This window comes from Vulpes vulpes, chromosome 4 (assembly GCF_048418805.1).
Source record: "Vulpes vulpes isolate BD-2025 chromosome 4, VulVul3, whole genome shotgun sequence".
Classification (NCBI taxonomy): domain Eukaryota; kingdom Metazoa; phylum Chordata; class Mammalia; order Carnivora; family Canidae; genus Vulpes; species Vulpes vulpes.
In genome coordinates, this window is record NC_132783.1 from 94,606,889 (window position 1) to 94,618,753 (window position 11,865).

At 41.9% G+C, this 11,865-nt stretch overlaps 1 pseudogene; it reads left to right on the forward strand.

The window, feature by feature from the left end:
* The first annotated feature begins 293 nt into the window (after positions 1-293).
* Positions 294-1,651, forward strand: LOC112927932 (eukaryotic translation initiation factor 2 subunit 2 pseudogene; annotated as a pseudogene).
* Positions 1,652-11,865: the final 10,214 nt, after the last annotated feature.

Here is an 11,865-nt window from a genome sequence, read left to right on the forward strand (position 1 = left end):
TCTAAAAGGCAATAGAGGGTTACCATATGACCCAGCAATTCCACTCTTGGGTATTTATTCAAAGAATTGAAAATATATTTCACACAAAAACTTATACCTCAATGTTCATAGCAAAATAATTCCTAATAGCCCAGAATATAAATAAGCCAAATACCCAGTGATTAATGGATAAACAAAATGCAGTATATCCATACAATGTAATATTAGTCAATAATGAAGTAGTACGGCAAGAGTCTAGTGCGGTGGTAGGAGAGGTGTCGGCAGGAGCAGCGCTGCCACCGGGGCCTGGGGCTGACCCGTCCGACATCCGGTCCGTGCCGAGCCCACTCGAGCCACAGCCATGTCCGGGGACGAGATGATTTTTGATCCTACTATGAGCAAGAAGAAGAAGAAGCAGCAGCCTTTTATGTTAGATGAGGAAGGGGATGCCCAGACGGAAGAAACCCAGCCCTCAGAAACAAAAGAAGTAGAACCAGAGCCAACTGAGGACAAAGATGTAGAAGCTGATGAAGAGGACAGTAGGAAAAAGGATGCTTCTGATGATTTAGATTACTTGAACTTCTTTAATCAGAAGAAAAAGAAGAAAAAAAACCAAAAAAGATGTTTGATATTGATGAAGCTGAAGAAGGTGTAAAGGATCTTAAGATCGAAAGTGATATCCAAGAACCAGCTGAACCAGAGGATGACCTTGACATTATGTTTGGCAATAAAAAGAAGAAAAAGAAGAACGTTAAGTTCCCAGATGAGGATGAAATACTAGAGAAAGATGAAGCTTTAGAAGATGAAGACAGCAAAAAAGATGATGGTATCTCATTCAGTAACCAGACAGGTCCTGCTTGGGCAGGCTCCGAAAGAGACTACACGTATGAGGAGCTACTGAATCGAGTGTTCAACATTATGAGGGAAAAGAATCCAGATATGGTTGCTGGAGAAAAAAGGAAATTTGTCATGAAACCTCCACAGGTTGTCCGAGTAGGAACAAAGAAAACTTCTTTTGTCAACTTTACAGATATCTGTAAACTATTACATCGTCAGCCCAAACATCTTCTTGCATTTTTATTGGCTGAATCGGGTACAAGTGGTTCTATAGATGGTAATAATCAACTTGTAATCAAAGGAAGATTTCAACAGAAACAAATAGAAAATGTTTTGAGAAGATATATCAAGGAATACGTTACCTGTCATACGTGCCGATCACTGGACACAATCCTGCAAAAGGACACCCAACTCTATTTCTTACAGTGCGAAACTTGTCATTCTCGATGCTCTGTTGCCAGCATCAAAACCGGCTTCCAGGCTGTCACAGGCAAGCGAGCACAGCTCCGTGCCAAAGCTAACTAATTGGCTAACCACCAATGATTTTGCAAAGTGTGTTGTGGAGATTTGGCTGGACAGGTTTACCATCAGAGTGGATATACCACTGTATTAAAAACAAGATAGAAAAGCTGCCAGGTTCTTTGGCATGTGGCTGGTTGGTCTGAAATCCTTGCGAGATGCTGATGCTCAAGCTGTTGACATACTCATTGCCTACTTTAACAACTGTCAGAAAAACATGATGGGGTAAGGCGGTGCTTTTTTAAAATCGTTCATAGACTTATGTAAAATGCAAGATAAATTAAAGTTATTATAACAGTGAAAAAAAATAATGAAGTAGTACTACATGCCACAGCATGAATGACCCTTGGAAACATTAAGCTAAGGAAAGAAGCCAGACACAAAAGGCCACATATTGTATGATTCCATTTATCTGAAACATCCAAAATAGGCAAATCCAAATACAGAAAATAAATTAATGGTTTCCAGGGACTGGGAGTAACTGCTTAGTGGATATGTGGGTTTCCCTTTTGGGTGACAGAATGTTCTGGAATTAGGAATCAGTTGACCATAACTGAACAATATTGTGAATATTCTAAACAATATTGTGAATATTCTAAAAACCACTGAGCTATGCACTTTTAAATGGCTAAAATAGTTAATTTTATTTCAATTAAATTTTATTAAATTAAATTTTATTTATTTTATTTCAATTAAAGAACCTATGCATTTATTATAATATTGTAATATTAAGGTAAACAACAACATGAGTAATAATGGTAATAGAACACCATTGGAAATAAACAGCATCACCTTTTGACTGAGCATTGGCAATTAATAGGAAAGTAGCCTTTCCTGAATGAGTTACATTCTAGGACAACAATTTTTAATTGATAAAGGAAAGTTCTTCCCTACAGAAATGTTCCAGCTAATAAATGTGGAAGAAATTATGTTAGAAAAAAGGAGTTAGAAAATGAATTGGAGGGGTGCCTGACTGGCTCAATCAGTGGAGTGGTATGACTCTTGATCTCAAGGTTGTGAGTTTAAGCCCCATGTTGGATATAGAAATTACTTAAATATATATGTATATATATATATATTTAAAAAAGAAAATGAATTTGAAAAATCACCATCTTGCAGCCACTACTGGAAAAATTGGGTCAGGCAATAATGAATGGATAAAGAAATGTAGTACACATACACAATGGAATATTACTCAGCCATAAAAAAGAATGGAATCTTGCCATTTGCTATGACATGGATGGAGCTAGAGTGTATTATGCTAAGTGAAATAAGTCATTCAGAAAAAGACAAATACCATGTGATTTCACTCATATGTGGAATTTAAGAAGCAAAACAGATAAACATATGGGAGGGGGGGAAATGGAAAAAGAGAGGGAAGCATACCATAAGAGACTCTTAAAGACAGAGAAAAAGCAGGGTTGATGGAGGGAGGTGGGCAGGGAATAGGTAGATGGGTGATGAATATTAGGAGGGCATTTGTTGTAATGAGCACTGGGTGTTATATGTAAGTAATAAATCACTGAATTCTACTCTTGAAACCAAAATTACATGACATGTTAACTACCTAGAATTTAAATTAAAATTTGGAAAAAAAAAAAGGGCAGCCCGGGTGGCTCAGCGGTTTGGCGCCTGCCTTCGGCCCAGGGTGTGATCCTGGAAACCCGGGATCGAGTCCCACGTCGGGCTCCCTGCGTGGAGCCTGCTTCTCCCTCTGCCTGTGTCTGTGCCTCTCTCTCTCTCTGTGTCTCTCTCATGAATGAATAAAGAAAATCTTTAAAATAAAATAAAATAAAATAAAATAAAATAAAATAAAATAAAATAAAATAAAATAAAATAAAATAAAATTTGGAAAAAAAATAGAGTCAGGCAATGATCAGTAGATAAAGTCCTTAGATGAGAGGTTGATGGGAAACTTCATGGCAGAGAGATCAGATTAAACTCACTGATCCACTGTAGCCTGTCTCAAAGCAGGACAGACCTCCATATGAGTTGCAATATGAAGCATACAGATCATTGATGATGTAATCTTGCTATAAAGAGTTAAATGTAGAGGCACCTGGTTGGCTCAGTCCATTAAGCAGCTGACTCTTGGTTTCCACTCAGATCATGGTCTCAGGGTTGTGAGATCAAGCCCCACATTAGGCTTCACCCTGGGTATGGAGCCTGCTTAAGACTCATTCCCTCTCTCTCTCTCTGTCTCTCCCCCTCCCCAATCCCTCTCTTTCTTTCTCTCTCTCCCCCTCTCTAAAAAAAATTTAAAATTAAACCTGAATTTAATCAGGTCTCTAGTATCATTTCTATTTATAGATATTCAAGAAATCGAGGTGTAAGTTAAATGACACTCTAAGAAGGCAAGTAAACTATCTTTGGGTCTTCTAAAAAAGACAGTTACACCAGGAATCTTGTGCAAAGGCTATCAAGAGAAACCTGCAGGGAAGTGAAGGAGGCAGAGTAGGACAGGGAAAAGGGCTAAGAATATGAGTGGTTTCAGCTGAAACCTAGGCTCCTTCTAATTCCTCCCCCTGCTGCCACCAAAGCTCTGGAATGTGACCACCACCACAGGATTGGCCCCCTTCAAGACTTCAGTACCCCTGTATCACTCACTCACTGGCTGTCTGCCATGGTGAAGAAGGTACACTCAGGTTAGCCAAGAGCAATTCTCTAGAAGCAATTCTCCTGAATAGGGGGCAGCTGTGAGCCCTTAGCAGCCAACATTCACTGCAGCCAGGAATTGGATGTGCCAGTAAGGGATGCTGAGGAGAGTATTGCCTACTGTACAGACTGAGAGCCATTCTACAGGATGATCAGTCATTGACTCAGAATAAAAGGGAGACTGCTTGCCATTAAAACAGACTTAAAGAGGGGTGCCTGGGTGGCTCAGTCAATTAAGCATCTGCCTTCAGCTCAGGTCATGATCTCAGGGTCCTGGGATCGAGCCCTGTGTGGGGATCCCTGCTCAGTGAGGAGTCTGCATCTCCCTCTCCCTCTGCCCCTTCCCCCCATTTGTGCATTCTCCCCTCCCTCAAATAAATAAATAAAATCTTTTTTAAAAAAAAAGAAAACAGACTTAAAGAGTTATCATCGTGTCCAAATGTCGGGCCTTATACGCATAACAGCAAAAATACACTAAAAAATTCATCTATGAACTGTTAATAGTTGACACCAAAGAACCAATGTTAATTTAAGCATGATAATGGCATTATGGTTATAAAGGAAACAGTCATTTTTTTTAAAGATATACATACCAAAGTTTAAAGGTAAAATGGCAAAATGTCCGAGATGCCTGAAAATACAAAGTGACAAAGCAAATACAGCATAATATTGGTAATTATTCAATTTAAAGAATACATTTAGGGGGCGCCTAGGAGCCCCTCATCGTGCTCCATATTCCATGTGGGATTCTCTCTCCCTCTCGCACTCTCTCTAAAAATAAATCTTAAAAAAAAGAGTATATGAGTCCACTGTCGAACTTCTGTATTTGTCTGTTTGCCGATTTTTATAATAATTTTTTTATTTTTATTTTTATTTTTTTTTTTGAGAGAGAGAGAGCACAAGCAGTGGTGCAAGGTAGAGGAGCAGAGGGAGAGATAGTATTCCAAGCAGGCTCCATGCCAACTCAGAGCCCAACATGGGGCTTGATCCCACAAACCTGAGGTCATGACCTGAGCTGAAACAGACTGAGCCACACAGGCGCCCCTCATAATATTTTAAAAGGAATAAATAGGTGGAAGAATCAGACCTGGTCAAACACAACTCTTTGACCCTCCACCCACTCTTTTCCAGCTCCAGGAAAGTTCCTAGACAGTCTGCTCCCTCTATTTGTCTGTGACACTTTGGAATAGAAGAATGAACAGCAGGCAGCAATGAACAGCTGTACAGAGGGGACCACCAACCTGGACCTTCCAATTCTCCCTCTCCAGCTCTTCCCATGCCCCTCCTTGGCCTCTCTCCCCATCAGTTCCCTGAGCCTCTCACCAATGGAGGCTCAAGTCACCCACCTTCTCCGGAACCTCATCTCTTCCTGGTCCTCCCTAAGGCCTCCTAGGACAGCAGGTACCCCCAAGTCAATCGTCAAATCCTTCCCTGCAGAGGCTGTTGAGCAAAGCACCAGCTGCAGACACCAGGATGGCCAAGGGGTCAGTACCAACGCACCATTATTTAATCTCACCTGCACCTCCCTGGCCTGTCCCAGGCACTGAGACAGGCAATTATCTCAAATGGGAGGATGCCTGCCCTCTACTGGCCACAGGCCGCTAGGGCCTCCAGCTGCCTCCCTTAACCTAAGAAGAAGGAAGAAGTAGAGCAGAAGGCAGGGACAGGAGGACTTGTCCCAGAAGATGAGGGCTATAGAGGGAAGAAGGAGGAGGAAGGAAGTGTCCTGTGGAACTGGCAAACAGAAAGGCTTCCAGGTGGGGGCAGGAGCATGATGGACAGCAGAGGAGAGCAGAGACTATTCTCTGCCTGCCTTCCTTCCTTTTAGTCTTTTCATTTATTCTTAAAACAGACCTAGGGGGGATCAAGGGCTTGACTCTCACTTTGCTCACTTTGACAATGGGACACAGACGAGTAAGACTCTCTTCCAGTGGTCTGGGAGAGACACTTACATAAATAGAACTATGCCCAGGGATCAGGATCATAAGGGGGTGGAGGGAATGATGTGCTGTGGGCATCCAGGGGAAGTACAGTGATAACCCTTCACAGTAGAGTGAGCCCTGGAAATCTCCCAGGCCTACAGCAGAAGCCAAAAGCCACAGGTCCAGAGCTTCCAGGGTAGTGGGAGGAATATAGAGAAGGGTAATGAGCCCAAACAGGATTTCAAAGGGACAGCAGGGCAGAATAATGGGGAGGTGGCTACAGCATGGGGACACTCCAATCTCATCTTGGGCATGGTTTTGAAAAAGTCAACTAAGTAAATTTGAAGATCCAGTTGGCTTTATTCAATAATTCATGAATAGGCCAGCATCCCATCCAGCAGATAGAAAGGAGCTGCAAGAAGCTATACAAAATAGAAAGCTTTTAGGGGCACCTGGGTGGCTCATTCAGTTTTCAGTTGAGCATCTGCCTTCGGCTCAGGTCATGATCTTGAGGTCCTGGGATGGAGCTCCAAGTCAGGCTCCCACTCAGCAGGGAGTCTGCATGTCCTCTGCCACCACCCCGCCCCCAGTTTGTGTGTTCTCTCTCTGTCAAATAAATAAAATCTTTTTTTAAACTTTTATAGGCAGAAGAGGAAAATGCATGGATTGTTTCAAGCAAGATCACCTGCCTTTGGGGAAGGAAAGAGATCTATCAGGTGGATTAACTCACCAATACTCACCAGTTAAGATTATACTCCTGAAAGGGACAGAAACTACAATGAGATTAGGTATTAAGTCTTGGTTTGCTAACATAGGGCTCAGAACAAGTGACTCTACTGGGTCCTGCTGTTTCTTTTTAATAGCACCAAGAGGCTCAGGCAAGGGATAATGAGGGGTCACAAGGGAGGGACCCAGGTTTCACTTAAGCCATGTGGAGGCTGTGAAGACTGCCATAAGGACAGCAATAGCCTGTAGGGAGAAGTGGAGAACACCAAGCACAGTGGAGACAGAGGCCAGATGACCTGGAGAACTGACTTTAGCGGCTGAGTTGGAAAACACCAAGGCTGAGAGTCCTGGGCAATCATGACTTCAGGGAATTTTGAGCCTCTGGCAGCCTCATAAAGAGCTATGGGCCTTTATAGGTCATAATGCTCCCGAGAGACAGAGGCCCAAATCAAAGTCAAGAGACACATACCCTGCAAGGGCCCAACACAACACCAGGTGAGAGATGCCCAGGTACCCTCTTAAGGGCCCAGGCCTGATGAAGAGCTACATTTCCCCAAAGGGGTCTCATCTGGATGGGTTCCTGATATGAATTAATGGAGAAGAAGCGGCAGAGAGAAAAACCCAATGTTGATTTCAAATGGGAGCAACAGTTTGCCAAGTGTTTTACAGCCATTGCTCCTTTGTATAATGTAGTATTTCTGCCTTCCTATAAGATAATTGTTTGCTACCATATTATGGAGATGGCTGGATTTTCTTCAAATTCAGAAGCAACTTTTGGCATGGTTTGAGTTAAAATATAAACTATATAATACATTTGAAATTTGGTTTTGAAGGAAGCATTTCATGTATTTTTACTATCATAAACTAGAGTATGTATGGGGGAGGGGGTAAGTACCCCTGTAACAATTTTGAGCTAAATTCAGAAATTTATGTGTATTTAATTTTGCGTTCATTTTATAATTAAGGAAGGGACTGGTAGCTCCAAATCTTCATTAGTTCTTCTTAAGCATTTACTTTTGGTGTTCTTTTATCAAAAAGTACATATGACCATGACTTCTTATGACTTTCTGTCTGCCTCTTCCCCCAAACCCACGAAAAGCAGCAAAGAAAATGAGGAATAGCAACTCCTCATCTTTGATTTAAGGAGGGAAACCTCTAACTCCAAATTGTAGAATCAATGAGAAGGACTGCCAAGGGCAGGAACAGCAGGCCATATAGGCAGGAGCCCATAGCTCTTTACGAGGCCATATAGGGAGACCTTCAAGGCAGGGCCAACACAGAACACAGATCTAGAGGCCAAGAAAACAAGCACAATTGATATAGTAGAGTGGAAGGAGACACGGAGCTAAGAGAGATAAGGAGCACCTGGCAAACCTTGGGAAGCAGAAAGGGACTCCAGGAGAGGTAACAGCCCTAGAGCTGCTGCTCTTTATCAGCTCAGCAAAGGAAAGGTTAGCAGCCTCAGACCCAAACACCTTCTTATTAGGCTTCCCCATGAGATAGTGCAAATACTCTGGCCTCTCCCCAATATCATCTTTGTGAAAACAGTTAATCTAAGAAGAATTCAACTACAAAATGAATAGGCAAAGAATCTGTAGTGGGGAGGCAGGGGGTGGCAGCGGCAGGGAGGAAGATAGAGATTAAGTAAAGGAGCAAATGAAGAACATTTCTCAAAAAGATTTTATCGCAGGGAAGTATCATGAACAAAGCTTTTCCTCCAAGAACTCACAGAATGTACAAAGTGTATCACTTCCATTATGCGAGACAAAGTCAAAATATAAGTGCGCAGTGAAGAAATGGTAGAAGAGCAGAACGAAATGGAAACAAATTTTTCTAGCAGAGCTCAGGAAAAAGAAAGATGAGAATTTGTCGATGAATGAAAGGCTACACATGAGGCCAGGAAAGGATGGGAAGGCACTGAGGATAACAAGCAGAGACGGAAAGGAGAGGACTAGAAAATTAAGAAAGATGATTGAAAATGAGTGAATAAGGAAAAAGGATTAGAGAAAAATGGTAGACACAGAGCAAAGGGGATCTACTAGACACATAGTTGGAAAGCCTGAAGAGGGGATCCCTGGGTGGCGCAGCGGTTTGGCGCCTGCCTTTGGCCCAGGGCGCGATCCTGGAGACCCGGGATCGAGTCCCACATCAGGCTCCCGGTGCATGGAGCCTGCTTCTCCCTCCGCCTGTGTCTCTGCCTCTCTCTCTCTCTCTCTCTGTGACTATCATAAATAAATAAAAAATTAAAAAAAAAAAAAAAAAAAGGAAAGCCTGAAGAAACAAGAGAAAGAAAAGAAATACTCAAAAACGATTTTAAAATAACAGATAGTAGGGGGATCTGAGTGGTTCAGTCAGTTAAGCATCTGCCTGTGGCTCAAGTCATGATCTCAGAGTCCTGAGATAGAGCCCTACATCAGGCTTCCCTGCTCAGTGGGGAGTCTGCTTCTCCCTCTCCCTTTGCCCCTCCTCCCTGCTCATTCTCTCTCTCTCTCTCTCAAATAAATAAAATATTTTTAAAAAATAAAAATAAAATAGCAGGTAGTAGAAACAACTCAATGTCTATCAGTTAATGAATAAACAAAATGCCATCTCTCCATACAATAGAATATTATTCATCCATAAAAAGGAATGAAATTCTATACATGCTATGACATGGATGAACCTTGAAAACATTATGCTACATGAAAGGAAAAAGACACAAATGTCATAATATTGTATGATCCCAATTCTGTGAATTGTCCAGAATAGACAAATCCATAGAGACAGAAGTAGGTTAGTAAACTGTCATTGGTTGGAGAAGGAAAGAAACAGAGAATGTCCCCTAATAGGTATGGGGTTTCCTTTTGGGGCAATGAAAATGTTCTGGAAGTAGATAGTAGTGATGGTTGCACAATCTTGCAACTGTACTGAGAACCACTGAATTGTATATTTAAGGGGATAAATATACTATAATAATAGGATGTGAAATATATCTTAGTTTTTAAAAAATGACTCAGGTGAAAACAAGACAAAAATCAGGTGCCTCTTACCAAATAGAAGAAACTTTGAATCCACGCATTCAAAATGGCACTACACCCTATCCCAGAAAACAGCTCTCATACATCAGTCAGCACTGAGACATTGCCTGCAAAGACACTGAATTTCAGATAAAGCAAGAATCTCATGGCATCCAAGCCAAAAAGAAACAAGCACACAAAAATCAAGCCACTTGGAAGGGATAAATCAGGCTGCCTTCAGAAACTCCAAGCAACCTTCAGTATCAGCAGATAACGCAGCAACGTCTACAAAGTCATGGAGGAAAATAAATATGACCCAACTTCATGCCCAAATTTCACACAAGTATCAAGGCAACAGAGAGATGTTTTCAAAGTTTCAGAACTCATGAAGAACCTGCTAGAAAATGCTCTGCATCACTTGCCATCAGGGAAATACAAATCAAAACCACAATGAGGGATCCCTGGGTGGCAGAGCGGTTTGGCGCCTGCCTTTGGCCCAGGGCGCGATCCTGGGGACCCGGGATCGAATCCCATGTCGGGCTCCCGGTGCATGGAGCCTGCTTCTCCCTCTGCCTGTGTCTCTGCCTCTCTCTCTCTCTCTCTCTGTGTGACTATCATAAATTAATAAAATTAAATTTAAAAAAAATAAAGATTTAAAACCACAATGAGATACCACTTCACACCAGTGAGAATGGGGAAAAGTAACAAGGCAGGAAACCACAAATGTTGGAGAGGATGTGGAGAAAGGGGAAGCCTCTTGCACTGTTGATGGGAATGTGAACTGGTGCAGCCACTCTGGAAAACTCTGTGAAGGTTCCTCAAAGAGTTAAAAATAGATCTGGCCTATGACCCAGCAATTACACTGCTGGGGATTTACCCCAAAGATACAGATGCAGTGAAATGCCGGGACACCTGCCCCCCGATGTTTATAGCAGCAATGTCCACAGTAGCCAAACTGTGGAAGGAGCCTCGGTGTCCATCGAAAGATGAATGGAGGGATCCCTGGGTGGCGCAGCGGTTTGGCGCCTGCCTTTGGCCCAGGGCGCGATCCTGGAGACCGGGGATCGAATCCCACATCAGGCTCCCGGCGCATGGAGCCTGCTTCTCCCTCTGCCTGTGTCTCTGCCTCTCTCTTTCTCTCTGTATGACTATCATAAATAAATAAAATTAAAAAAAAAAAAGAAAAAGAAAGATGAATGGATAAAGAAGAGGTGGTTTATGTATACAATGGAATATTACTCAGCCATTAGAAACGACAAATACCCACCATTTGCTTCCATGTGGATAGAACTGGAGAATATTATGCTGAGTGAAATAAGTCCGTCGGAGAAGGACAATCATCATATGGTTTCACTCATATGGGGAATATAAGAAATAGTGAAAGGGATTTTAGGGGAAAGGAGAGAAAATGAGTGGGAAATATCAGTGAGGGTGACAACATGAGACACACCTAACTCTGGGAAATGAACAAGGGGTAGTGAAAGGGGAGGTGGGTGGGGGGTTGGAGTGACTGGGTGACAGACTGAGGGGGGCACTTGACGGGATGAGCACTGATATATTATATGTTGGTAAATCAAACTCCAATTATATATATATATTAAACCAGTATAATATTATAATTATAATATGTATTATTATATATAATATATAATATATTATTAATATATATTAATTATATTAATATAATATATTATTGTTATATATTATATATTAAACCAGTATGTGTGTGTATATATATAGCATATAGCATATATATAGCATATATATATATATATATATATATATATATATATATATAGTATATATAGCAGGTATATAACCTGCTAGAATCTCACTACTTGCTCTGTCATCTACAGCATCAGCCTCACCTGGAGATGCCAGTCAGACTTGCAGACTTTCAAGCCCCGTCCTAGATCTACTTAACCAGAATCAGCAGTTTCACATGATCCCCAGGTGAATCTTATGAACATAAAAGTTGGAGAAGCACTGTCATAGAAGATAATTTTCAGCCAAAGATGAATAGAAAAACTAGTGACTACGCCAGCAACAAAGTCAGTGGTTTTAAAAAAAAAAAAAGGGATCCCTGGGTGGCGCAGCGGTTTGGCGCCTGCCTTTGGCCCAGGGCGCGATCTTGGAAACCCGGGATCGAGTCCCACGTCGGGCTCCCGGTGCATGGAGCCTGCTTCTCCCTCTGCCTGTGTCTCTGCCTCTCTCTCTCTCCCTCTGTGACT